Below are 14,219 nucleotides of genomic sequence, written 5' to 3'. Positions count from 1 at the left end.
TCACCAGCCTAAGGAGAAATTAGGGTAGTACAGAACTTGGCTGCATGGAAATACTGGGGTCTGGGAAACATGTTTCTGAGGGCTGGATTATGATTTTTGCGATACAGAGTTTTTGAGCTATTGGGTTCTAAGCCTGCACAGTCTTAAGCTTGCAGCTATTGGCATGTTTGACATTTTAAACTATGAAATACCAACCTATTTTGAAATTGTCCAAATCATTAGTTGTGGAATTTTCCTAGCACTTCATGAATACCACTGTTAATTGGGCAATTAACTCGAAACTACAGAATATGCTGTGATGGCATGATATGATATAAGCCATGTAAAAGAAGGAACAGCCAAGCAACTCAGTATGTTGAAAGATATTAATGAAGTGGCAAAATCTGCCAGAAAAATAATAATGGGTGATTTTAACTACCCCAATATTAACTGGTTGAATAACACATCTGTACATGGTTTGGAGAAGCAGCTTATTGATACTATAAATGGCTTCTTTTTGGAGCAGCTCCTTCTGGAGCACAGAGGAGGAGGAGTTCCACTCAGTTATTAATTTGTGTGTGTGTGTTTGTGTAGAAAGCAAGCATGGGTGTTCTGCTAAGCAACAATGGCCACAGGACAATGAGTTTGAATCTCAGTGATGAAGTATTTCAAGTGGTAACCAAATAGTTAATGGCAGGTGGGTGGGTGAGGAAAACCCATAAACAACAGCCATCTCAAAGGGAAGGCTGTTTTGGAGGAACTAAGGAGCTTATTCACACATAGAAACAAACCACCAGAGTTAAAAGGGAGGGGGGCGGGGGGGGGTTGAGGCTGGCATGTTTCTGGGGTAAAGTACAAGAATTTATGTGGCCTTAAAAAAAACACTCTTTGAATGCATGAACTCCACTTAAATACTTTTAACAGGACACAACATTGATTATTGTTATAGCTTGCTGCTGAATATTGCACAATCTGAAAAAAAATCTACAATGCAAACTGTAGCAATCAGAATGTATAAATTCAGTTTAAAAAAATTACAGGAAGAGAAAAATTATATTTTGTTTCAATAATTATATAATTATTCAAGTAAATTGGCCTGTGAAGAGGATGCATATATGTTATCTAATGTACAAACCTAGGAATCCGGAGTGAGATTATACAGGTCTTGCAGCTGTTTTGAGGAATACAAGAAAGAGATCACAGAATGTGCATGGTTATGTTCCCCTCATCATTTTCTAAAAGTTACAGTTATGTTCATAAAAAACATGTTTAAGAACAAGAGATTAAAAAACAAGGAACTAACTTACAGAAAAGTTATACACAGACATGGTAGTTATAGTCAGTTCCTAGCTGTGATTGTCTAGGAATGGGGCTGTGAAGAAATGCAGCTTGTTTGTTCCTTTATCATATTTCAAGACCTGGAGACTTAAGAACATGTTAGGTTTCCATACTGGATCAGAAGAATCTTGGAGTGGACAGCAACCAATAGCTGGTATTTCACAGGCAAGTGAACATACCTCAATTCGTACCAAACAAATATTTGGGCAAAAGATTCCTTTCAAAGCCGTTCACACTTCTCACAAACACAGATATACTGTCAGGCTTTAATGAACACAGTAAGGAAGTATAAGGACCATTTGCTAGAGTGGGATGCTACCTTAATATATAATCAATTAAAAAAGGCCAATAACCTAGCAACGATAAAAACTTGCCCAAGCAAGATACGATAAGAGAGTTCTAATGAGTAACTGTTCTTTAGTGGATATGGGGCTTGGGGGACATCCAATACGGTTGTAGAGGAAATGGCTTTTCAGGAATTTGTATTAAAATCGGCATCATGATTTGGAGGGGGAAATGTTCCATAAAATTAAGACTTTGTAACCATATTTTAAAAATACTGCGTTAAGAAGCAGCAAAGTGACATGAAACCTAGTCTTGACAAATACAGAACATTGCATCTTGGAAAGAATCATTTCAGCTATTTAGTTTCACTGCTGGATTTTATACAAACTATAATCGCTTGGTAAAAAAGGAACAATGAAATAAAATATCAATAGGACAAACAAACCCTAAGGACATAAAAGGAAAAGAGAAAATACCATACCTTTAAATAAATCGATAGTGCATGTTCTATTAAGATAAGGTGCTCAAGTCTAAAAAATATCTCAGAAATACAGGAGAAATAAAAGTGAGTTCAGTGAACTTCACAGAATTGTTTAATAAACCAAGTCCATTCTGGAACATTTTCACTTGTCTCTGAAATGAAAAGGGCTGCCTACTTTCCATTGAAGGATTGGCTAATCATGAGCCTGATTTGATGTTCATAAAACTTTTGCTGAAATAGGATCAAGGAACTTTATCACACACTCTGAAATTAAGCACATCTCTGATCCCTTGTGCCTGCTGAAGGAGCACCTCTCAAGTTTTAGGTAGTTAGTTATGAGGTTTTGGGAAGTGAAATTTTTACTTCACTTTCATCACGCTAAACTTGGCTTCAGATTCCTGTGCTTTACGCTGATCACTTCAGCAGATCTAACTGTAGCTCAGTGTTATATCAGTGACCAGGCAATTCTTTAAAAGAAGAGTATTATATATCGAATACTAAAGCATTTGAGTAGAAAATAGATACTAAACCAGTAGGAATTCCATACACACAGCCAGTTTGCTAGCTAGTCATCCATCTTCATTCTGGTGCCCTACAGTACTTTAGATCTTCTGCAGGAGCATGTGTCTCAGTCAGACCCTCGTTCCTGCCAATTTCCAGATGAAGAACGTCTCCCTTTCTAAATCAAACTTTTCTTTTTATACTGAAGATAAGAACTTTGAATGAAGTCTTACATTTTGTGAACTGTTTCACTGGGGCAGGTGGAAGTGAGAAGTGAGACTTCAAAAACTCATGTAACCTGCTTTGTTTTAGCATTGGAGAATTGGATTAATTACTCCCTGGGGCTTTTTGGCTCCTGCAGGGAGCATCTTTCAGACTAACTTTCAGAGCCAGGATTATACAGTAATCTCTAATAAACCCATAAAGATAATATGGTATTTACACAATTAAATGTAGTCTTTGAATATTTCATGATGCGCAGTACTGAATCCATCACACGTATTAAGCACAGAATCTGCTCCCAGTTAGTTCAAATTGATTTTGTTCAATGTCTTGTTAATGTAGATATCTCAAAATATCAATTCATGATCACTGTACATGAACTTAAACTACTAAAAGTAAAAATGAACATTTTCACATTATTTATATTTTAATTATTAATGAAAGCACTGCCAAGAAGGAAAAAAAAAATTTAATTAATGGAAAATTAATTTTTAAAAAATACGCACTGATTTTTAAAATTGACCTTTATGCTCTATCTTATATTTAATATCTTAAACTAACATTTTTAATGGAGGCTTCACTTTGATCAGCTCTTTTTAATTAACTTTAGAAATGTGAGTGTTTTACAGTACAGTCTTTATCAATTTTTTTATTTAGCTATTAACACTTACGTTTTACCTTCAACAGACCATTATCAGATTTCTATCGAGTCAGGCTTTGGTATATACCAAAGATCTTGATACATCTAGCAAGCAGTTAACCTCTTACCCTACACTCTCTTGTAACTGTGATTATGATGAATGAGTGGCTAGTTCTAAGCAATTCTGTTTTATGTCAATAAATGAATCAAACAGCCATTGGTATATGTGCATTAGGAAGATAGAGAAAATGAAGCTGTCTGTGGACACTTTATAACCCTCACTCTTTTAAGTAATATGATTTGAAAAGTTAATGCTGACATCAACTGTTGGTATTGTTCATCCATACTATAGAATAAGAAATCCTTTGTGTAATTTACGTAGAATGAGAAATACTGTATATAATTCACTGCTTGCAGCACGGCTTAAAGAAAATTCTCTTTACAGCTTCTCTAAGATCCTGCATTGTAGTTATTAAGTGACCTGAGGCTTTGGTTTTGTGATGAACAACGATTTCTTCTAAAAATATTTTGGCTCTGCAAATGCCAATCACTTGCAGAAAACCTATAGAACTCTGTCCAGGTATGGACTTGTACGAATACTTTGCTTCCACATTCTTAATTCAGCTTCTTAGCACAAATATTTTCTAACAGATCCCTCTCTCCCAAGCATTGCATGCAACTTCAATAGCATATAGAATTGTTTGGATGAGGATTTCCATTTTATTGCTTGGTACTTTTGCAAAGAATTTTTTAGACAGCAGATGGATCTAGTGCATTACACGCATCTCATCCAGCACACATATGGAGCCGCAGCAGAGCAAGAAGGTCCTCACTTATATTCAGAGCATGACAATCCTTTGAAAAAGCATTTCTAGCAGCAGCTTCACTAAATGGTCCAACTTCATCAAAAAGTAAGCAAAGATCACATACGTGGCCTCTGTCTCTGTGCAGTGTGACAGAAGCTGGCTGAGCTGCTCTCACCCTCAGTAGTGTCCTCATTTTAGTAAGTGATTAAGAGCCTAACAGCAAGAAACCCTTTGGGTTTATGTGAATGAAAACTGTTATTTTGTATATTATCTCGTGGCATACATTTCATTCTTTGTAAAGAAATGAAGAAGATTTCTGTGCTATGTTAAATATCAAAATCCTAGAAGTAGTTTAAGTGTGCTACTTGCTTATTATAGGAAAAACTGGCTGAAATGAATACAATGCATATTGCTTCCACAATATGACCAATCTGTATATCTATTCATGTATTTACTTGCTACTAAGAAACAGTATGTACGGTCAATAGAGGAGCAGCCAAAATAATGTCTGCTGCACTCAGAAGGTAAACGGGAACTCAGATAGAAACACGCTTCCGTGCCAGCATCACCCAACAGACATTCCTTCTGTTAGAACCGCAAGTCCCTAGGCGACCTCCCACAGCCACGCAGCTTCAGAAAAAATTCACACAGGGGAGTCCATCAGACATCCCAGCAAGAAGCACAGGGCAGGAAGAGAGAACTGCAGGTACTAAAAAACAAACAGAACTTTTCATAGTTTTGATTGGACTTCTGTCCTGTTCTCAGCAAATAAATGTCCCAGCCACCTTTCTCTCTCCTTCAGTCTTTTTTCCACACCTTCCTCTCTTCAGGTGCAACTACAAAGCTCTGGATGTATGCAACTGTCCTTCAGTTAGACCCACACTGGCAAATGTGCTTGGGCATCAACACACCAGGTATTACTCAAGTGTAAAGAAATGCCCTTTCCACTTCCATTTTGTTTCTACTCAACTGACTCTCTCTTAAGTACATCTAAAATATGTGTATTTACAGAAGCTTTCTCAGACAAGAAAACTCTTCAAGGCAGGTGCCTTGCTTTTGTATGTATTTATACCTCACGTTATATACTGGAACTTTGTTTCTTATTAGAAAATTTGTGTGCTAGTGTAGTGCAAGCATTGCATAAGAACAGTAAGACAGTGTTCCAGTAGAAGCAGATTTTAAATTCACCATTTATAAAATAATCCCAGGAAAATAGAGCTTTGAATTGCTGAGGGGCTACTTCATGGTGCAGCCACATCATTTTACATTGGTATGTCACAAATGCTAGCAGGAAAGTAGGCAGAAGAGGATAAAGACCTCTGATAACCTCCAGTACACACATGCCAAAAAAGTATGGATGTTGCAGCAAAGAGAGCTTCTAGTAAGGCATCACTTTTCTTTCTTAATAGGAATTTTGAAAGAATCAGCTCTTTATAGAAAGAGGTAAGTGGTAAGCAGTAAGCTGATAAACACCTCCTTGACCAAAATGCTGATGAGCATTTATACCTTACAAAGAGAAAAAAGGGGATCAACTATTTAAGAATGGAGTTCAGTGTATCACTTTTCTAGAAGCTATAGATACTATATTTTCCCAAATAAATTAACTGTAGAACATCAGATGATATCAGTTAAACCCATAAAGGTAAATAGTGCCAAAGCCACATGTCTTCACCTGCTCCAAATAAGCTGTGCTTTCTTTATCATGTAAATATTCAGAGTTTAATAGTTTTCTCCTTTTAAATAAGCTGGTAGAAATACAAAGCACAAATCTAGTTGGTCAGATGCTCCATGGTGTAAATAAACACACTCTCTAAGTTTTACATAGAAGGATTCCAAATTAAACCAAAAGAAGTATAAAAACTGCCTTAAAAATAAGATTGTGGAAAAAATATTAAATATTGAGTTTAAGGCAAAGCATACTCCCTAATGATGTGCGGATTGGAATAAGTGTTTGAAAAGATAAAGTTTACCTACTCACAATCTCAGTTTTGTTGTGTTATAATGTATGTGCATGTGTGTGTCCCCTAAGTGTTTCTATTTTTGTTTTTAAGCCTTCTTTGAAAAAAATTGCTGCTGTTTGTTTTTAAAGCAATTTGGTTTTAGTCTCAAATCCAATTATATTATTTTCACCGTATTTTCAATACAGACTTTTCACCAAAGACCTGGTCTTGCAAGACACAGAAGTTTCATGAGCTTCAACATCATTCATTTCAGGGTGGGTTTTTTTCCCCTCTATCAGTGTTTTTACTTTGTAGTCAAATCACAATAAAATGTTTACACAGAAACTGAACTGCTATTAAAAAGGTAATTCTAATTGCTGCTGTACAAGCAAAATTTGTTTTAAATGCTGTGTTATTAGAGGACATTTATTTTGCCGTCTGTAACTTTAAATAACTATTGCAGTTTACTACTGGAGAAACCTACTTGAGAAGAACAATTAAATAAATTAAACCATGTTAAGACCACATTCTTGAAAAAAAGTAACCTTTAGTTAGGACAATTACTCTGCGGGCAAAACACAAAAGCACAAATGTCACATTTTCCATGAAATTTACTTTTGTATGAATCATCAATCCTGTTTTCTCCTGAACAAAACCAGCCAAATATGACAAAAAAAAAAACCCCAAAGTTGTCTGAACTGGATGATCCAAGTAATTACATGTTACAGCAGAATGCATCTATGACAAAACTTTCAAAAATTTGAGGAAAAAGTTATTATAGCCCCTGGTTGAAATAGCTTTGGTATAGAACCATAGCAGTATTTAGCTGATCTTGCTGTATTCCCATATAAAAAATATGCACAGTTTCAAAGATCAATCTTCCTAGCACTGATCTACACTCCTTCCCTTTGGAGTATAGATCAAACAAATACGCTATAAAAACATGCCCAAATATTATAGCATAACATGAAAAAGGTATACACTTCACATTAGCATTTTTTAAATGCTGCTTAGAATTGAGTCTTCTCAAAAGTCCTTATATATGCAAACTTCTTGTCTTCCACACCAACCCCCAAAGCTCCCGTCTCATATGGTATCATTTGCTTAGTGCCTATTTGTTTAGCCTCAGGTTCTGATCCTGATTTCATCAGCTTCCATGGACATCTCACATGAATAAGTATTTACAGAAATCAAGCCTTTAAATTGAAAGATACTTGAGGTAACAACCCATGCTGTTAGTCTATAGAGCACAGTGAAAATTTATGACACTGTACATATTACTGTTACTGAATGGTAAGAGTCTGTATCTGCTGAACTAATGTATACTACCTACAGAATATGTGCAAGTTCGGAGAGGTACAGTAGAGATGATTTAAGAAGGTCTAAACATGTATTACTATAGAATGTATACTTCAATCCTGTTTTCAGTATATGACAAAACACCAGGCTGAATCAATCAGTTGTACATCCTACATTTTGGTTTCAGTTTATGTGAACTTAATGTTTGCATATGTTCCTAGATATATAGAGCTAAATACTAAAATAAGTCCTTTAATCAGAGAACAAGAACAGTCAGCCATAGTGTTACCTTCTCCAGATATTCATGTCAATGTGATTGAACTCTCAGTTGCAGAGAATACCTATAAAATACTAGATTGTGGTTCATTGCGTACAGCCATTTTGTATAGTCATTTACTTGGCTTCATTGGTAAGGCTGCTGAATGATGTTCCAGCTCTCGTGGTCACAATACTATAAGCTGTCGCAACTGTACTAACAACTTTTTCTGCAAAAGCCAGTGTACAGTTGTGTGATAACAACAGTCCATACTTCTCATTAAAGTTTAAGTACTTACTTGATTGACCTAAACTCAAACATTGTTTTCAAAGTACATTTTAATGTCAATTCTGTTTACTGCAGTTTTTTGTCATTGTCAACCAAGAAAAGCAAGACTCAGATCAGGAGTCCACAATATAATTACTAAAGCCCTTTATATGTTCATAATACTACACGAACATGAATTAAACAATACTTACAGGTTTTCACCCAATTAGCCTGGTACACACAAAGAAGTTCACCATGAATATACCATTTTATTTATTCCATTGCTTTGATTGGAAAGTATTCTCCATATTGAGTACTTCCCAACAGTACATAAAGAGGTACTGTTTGTATTGACTGATATATTACTATTTTCATGTATAGATGAGAAAAATGAGGCAAAGAAAGCCTAACTGATTGCTTGAAAAAAACGTGCAGTGGCAAAGCCAGGAAGAGCTACAACAAATTCCTCACTCTCAATTCAGTAATCACTTTACATTGCCTTCTCAGAACTATTTTTCAATGGTAATACTTTTTCTAAATCGTTTATTTTATTTAATAACAATATTTTTTTTAAATACGACTGACAATGCTCATTAAAAAGATGCTGACCTGTAAATGAAGGAAACTGCAAATATAATAGCAAAACCATATATGAAAATGAACATTTGTAAAGTGGAAAGGTTAGTACAAATTGAACACATTTCCATATTGAGAAGAGAACCAGCCATATTTTTCCCTGATGATGTAGTTTCGTGAACATCTTTTTCCACAAATGATTGATTGAATAAATATTTATTCATAAACTATATTTGTGACTTAAGACAACAAGCTGCATAGATTGGTTTCATTTATACTACATCATACAAGAGGTATTGCAATAATTTATATCATGCCAAGTCTAAGTCCCATTAGATTTTCCTTATTATACTTGACTAAAGCTGAAGACTATCCAAAACAGCAATTCTGAATGCTTTCTATTTGTTGCGTAAATAACTATCTTCCTCCCAGATCCCCTCCTCTAACTTTCCCTTTCTCAAAGCATTTATGCATACGCCTAGTCCCATTTGCTTTATTTGAACTTGGGCATACGCTGAAGCATATTCTTGGGCCATGGCCTAAATGACTACAGACTCAGTCATTTTGCTGCAAACATAAAGGTCAGCTTTCTCCAGCGTATATGAAAATACACTCCCAGTTCAGCAGATACTGGTCGTCCTACTGTTTCCTCAATAAACCCATGTAGCATCTCCCCTAAAAGTCCTGTCAGTCTTGAAGCACAGCCCCAGTTCACTTCTAGAAATAATTTTCATCACAACAGCAAGATGGCCTGCTATCATTAGCAAGTGTCACAACTGATGTGTTACATTAAGCAACACTGTTCTCTAGTTACTATTATGAAAACCAAAAGAAAGCTTGAACTAACAGGAATGTTCACTGTTAATTCAAGCATCCGTAGACTCTCTGAATAACTGAAACATAAGTTGCTAGCAAAAAACCTGCAAAAAGTTTCTAAGTAGTTAGGTACATCGCTTAATAAAAGAACATTCTAAAACTGTGGCACGACAGCAGCATTTTAAAATAGCTTCCATTCTTCATGTTAAAAAGAGTATTAGAAAGATGCACATAACAGGGAAACTAATTAATAAGTACTTACAAATACACAAGAAAATCAGCCCCAGCTCCCAGAAATCACTGGTAAGTTGCTTTTGAATTCATGAAACTGACCTGAAAACGTTAAAGGAAAAAAAGTTGAAACAAAAGAAAGTCCAGACTGATAAATGTTACTTTTCTATTATTATAGAATAGTTACGACTTTTAACTATGAACTAAATAAAACAGAACAGAAGACTGTAGTCAATATTTCAGCCATGTAATTTACACAGAATTTGTTTCCAGGAAGCCAATACCAAGAGAAACAATTATTTCATTGTTCTGCATCTCACACCATAGCAACTCAGTCCATTACAGCTTCTAAAAACTGTCATAAATGCAAGCATGGTTATCTTTTAATAAGGAAAATAGCTGTGAGGGTTTTTTTGGCTGGTTGGGGTTTCTTGTTGGGTTTTTTCCTTGTTTTTTTTGTTTTCAAGTGTTACAGAACATTCATTACCTTTTTAAAGTATTTTGTTAACAGCATTTTGCAGCTTAACTGGTGTAAAATAATATTGTTTAGGTGTGTTTAACTGGAACCCATCTAAGGCAAAATTCATACAGAAAAAAAGACTAACAATTTTGTTCTCCTACGGTCTAGATCCCAGTTAGAAGCCTAGCCTAAGTACAATGCTTTCACTATAAGGCATGATTAAATCCAACATTCTTTTTCCTGCATACCCCTCAGTTCTAGTTGGAAAGGTAACAGATGCAACTCAAACCCACAGAGCTCGCCTTATAAAATTCTTTAACTAGCACAATGACTCACTTTATGCCTCTAAATATCCATGGTTTCCTCTCTCCAGAACCCCCATGCATTAGAAGGTAGTTCAGTAGTTTATTTTTATTGTTTGGTCTACGTACAGCACATTTTTAGTTCTTATGAAAACAAAGAAACTTTGTTGCACAGCCCTTGTTTTCTTTCCAAAATGTGAGGATGGATATGGGTAACATTAAACTGAAAATAGTAATGAAGCCTGGGCAACTAGTTTAGGTCAAAACCTTTTTGTTCTCTGGGAGCTATCTGATTAATTTGCAGTTCATAAAACAGTGGGTGTAAGCTCAGTTTAAAAACATGTAACTATATTTAAGATGAAATCATCATTTTTGTTAGCCTCCAGTAATCTTTAAGAAACACCTTCCCACAACATTTCTGTATCCTAAAGTGCACCAGCCAGTACTGCACATTGCCTAGAGACAAGGAGAGATTACCAAACTTATCTTGATGTAGAATATCCTCCTTATTTCATACACCCACCCTGAAGTGCATATTATTCATTCCAACCAAGCCCTCCCCCAACCCAAAAGTACACATTTAATTGTGTCTTCTCTGCTGTAATACCAACAGAGAGTCAACAAATCTCATTTCCTATATCAATGCAGTGTTATTATGTATTTTAAAAGCAAGTCTGAATCTCATTATCAGCTGATTTATGCCATTAGTGTGCTTTGGAGCCACCAATTAAACAAGGACAGTGGTTCATAAGGTCACAGTTAATTAATCTGAAAGAGTATAAATACACTTTAATGCACACCACCTCATGTAGAGAATTTAGGAACAAAGCACCAAACCTTTATTCTGGGCAAGCAATTAAGGGGAAAGGTTAAATATACAAAATTTTAAATTTAGCTTTAGCACTCTGTTAATCTATCAGGAAAAAAGTTCAGTTTGGTAAAAAATCCTGTGGAATAATATGTATGTGAAGCCTTGATTCTTATAGCAACAGTGCAAGTGAGGGAGAAAGCAGAACAGGGCTAACCATACCCAGTGATTCTGAGCAAACGAAGGCTTGTTGCTCAGATCACACCTCGGAACTGGGAATCAGATGCAGGCTTATCCATTATGTAGCTGGTCAGGGTGGAAAAAACAAAAACCAAAAAACCAACCCCAACCAGCTCCGTCTATTCAAAACAGACTCATCTGAGCTAGTCTGTTGTATTTAGAATATCATACAAAACTGACTTTTCCTTCAACCACATTCCCTTAGTATATTTAATAAAAAAGTGCAATCAAGTAAGTGTTCAGTAGTCTAGCAGTAGTCTACTAACAGGACCAGAGTGTAAGTAAAATGCTGAAAACAATCTATTTGGCCAGAAATAGTTATTCACAGTGGGAATTCAAGTATGAGGTACCTGGGGTTTACATGGAAGAAAATGATACCTGTTTCTTACTGCCTTGACTCATTTTACCTTGCGCAGTTCCTTGCTCAAAAGATAGACAATATAACTAACACACACACAAAACAAAAGTAAACCTCGTGATCTAATTAGATGAAGTAGTTGCTAACTATTTTTTTTTCTCTTTTACACTTGTAGTCCTATGCTCTATAGCCTCACATTACTTTATTCCTTTTTAGCTTTCCAGGTAATTTTTCTTAAACCAAAAACTGTTTTCTTATCCATGTAGAAAACCCTCTGTCCATCAAACACTAACATCGTAAAGTTTGATACAAAATTTCTATCAGGTGTATCCTAGACAAATTGTATAATTAAATATAAATTTATTACTTAAATAAAATAGACCAAGGACTAATACTACACAGGTCAGCAGTTGTTCCATGTAGGTTTTTATACCTGTCTCTTTTATCAATAAAAGACTTGCATCATGTTTTTAAAGGTGTTTGGAAGGCCAGCTCCCACCGATTTTGAGAAGCCCTAACCCTTTCAGAAGTCTAGCTCTTATTCTATTAGCTTAAACCATTTATACTTTCGCTTCAGATGTCTCGAGTTGAACTCCAAGTATTCTGTTGATTTAACTGGGACAAGTCCCACCAGAAACTTCACTCAGATATTTTGCAGTTGAAATGCTCTCAAAATGTTCTCAATACCTCCAATGTCTGCAGGTATTTCAGATGCTTGTTTGGAAAGTTGCTAGCACCCATATCAAAGACTGGGTCTCCCAGCCCACTACGAAAGGTGAAAAATAAAGCAGTAAGAGCAACTTATGCTCTGATTTCAGGTACCTTTGCCAAAAGAAGCTTCATACTTAAATCGGCACATAGCATGAACCAAACAAAAAAGATTACGTTCCCTTTTTCCTGTACTAAGCTGACTTTCTGTTCTACCACTCTGTTAAAATGCCAAAACTTTTGACAGCAGAGGAAAAACGCAGTGCAAAGACCTAAATCTGTGTACCAGTGCCTCCAGTGCTCTGGTACAAATCAGCATTTCAACCTACAAGCTGTAGCATGGCTGCAAGGCAGGGGAACTGAGGCAAAAGCAGATGCAATACAGCAGATCCGTCTGAAATTACCAGCTATACTTCTGTGATACTTGCTGATGAAAACACCCAGAGGTAACACACCATGGAGTCCCAAGTCTTGGAAAGCAGAATAAAAAAAAACCCAAACAACACAAACTGTCGACATCATGAAAACAATGAACCACAAAGACAGGGATTTACAAAAGGACCTAAGGGTTCAGGCAACCCGCTTTCAATGAAAATAGCAAAGGTTGATTATCATCTTGTTTGCCTCAAAAATTCCATTTTAGAAAACCATAAAAAGGTTACATTTTAAATGAAAAGGTTTGCTCAAAAGCAAACATCATAGCAGTTTTCATGGTTTTGACTGTTTGTTTGTTTGTTTGTTTGGGGTTGTTTTTTTTCAAACAGGAAAAGGCATCCTAATGTCAGGTAACATGAAATAAGACAAAGGTCATTTCTGCAAACACCAGAAAGTCACCAGCCTGTCTTAAAAGAAGTGTTAATAAAGTTAACCATCTCTCATTGACTTGACTAAGAATAATGTACAGTCATCCAACAATTTCACAAAATCTTTCAAAATAACTCACTTTTCAAAAAGCTAAGCTTTTGCTTGTCTTGCAAACACATATTGACACCAAGAGAATGCTGGACATAAAACAGATTCATCACTAAATGACTGCAGGATCTTACATGCCCTAAGTATTATGAACCAAACAGAATTCCATAAATAGCCAAATGTCACTTGGAAAATAGTCCTCTCTTCACCCAAACATCATCAGCTCTAATAATTCCAAGAGATTTTAGTTTTCAGAACATAAAAAGTTTCACCACTTTTGGAAAGAAGAAAAAAAGTTACTCATTTTATAAAATCTTTAAATAAAATATTCTCATCCTTCTAAGATAAAGCCTCTACAGGTAGTCTGTATTTTCTGTGCACAGTCATCAGTGAGCATGAAGGAAGCCTGCAAGTAAAAAATGGAAGCAGTTATTTAGTAAAAAGCATGGCATCATGTTATATCATTTGAGAATGTGGCCTATCATTGTGGGCTGCTGGGACTAAAATATGTACCATTCAACAACTGTTAAAAAACTATTTTCAGAATTATAGCATGATATGAAATGAGAAAAAGGAATAATACAGAAATGAAACTATACATTTAGGGCCTGAATCACATAGCAAATTCACACCCTGAAATGTGCAAAATTTCACAATTAAAACATTAATGACCTGCAAGCCCCTAGCCACAATCACAAAAATGAAGGAGGCAGTAGGCTGATTATGATGAGATCCTTTGAGTTGGAATTCTAAAACTATTACTTAATTCAGGTAAAGGGCACAGTTTCAAGATG

General features: G+C 35.6%; 1 protein-coding gene and 1 long non-coding RNA gene across 5 annotated transcripts in view; one reads left to right on the top strand and one right to left on the bottom strand.

Moving 5' to 3' along the window:
• The window catches only part of LOC138689280 (uncharacterized), a 29,157-nt gene extending 20,595 nt beyond the window's left edge, over positions 1-8,562 (top strand). Inside the window, exons 6-7 of one of the 2 annotated variants that reach the window (XR_011328135.1) lie at positions 5,083-5,166; positions 6,399-8,562. This is a non-coding gene — a long non-coding RNA (uncharacterized lncRNA). Of the gene's footprint in view, positions 1-3,891; positions 4,698-5,082; positions 5,167-6,398 lie in introns of those variants that run through there. The other variant, XR_011328136.1, reaches the window with a different exon arrangement.
• SOX6 (SRY-box transcription factor 6) overlaps positions 1-14,219 on the bottom strand; it is a 382,363-nt gene that overhangs the window by 319,713 nt on the left and 48,431 nt on the right. For all 3 annotated transcript variants that reach the window (XM_069803757.1, XM_069803759.1, XM_069803760.1), the window contains exon 2: positions 9,669-9,739. The gene's annotated coding sequence lies outside the window, so the exon portion shown is untranslated. The remainder of the gene's footprint in view (positions 1-9,668; positions 9,740-14,219) is intronic.

This window comes from Haliaeetus albicilla, chromosome 16, assembly GCF_947461875.1.
Source record: "Haliaeetus albicilla chromosome 16, bHalAlb1.1, whole genome shotgun sequence".
In the NCBI taxonomy this organism is placed as follows: domain Eukaryota; kingdom Metazoa; phylum Chordata; class Aves; order Accipitriformes; family Accipitridae; genus Haliaeetus; species Haliaeetus albicilla.
This window is presented reverse-complemented; position numbering and strand designations above follow the sequence as displayed.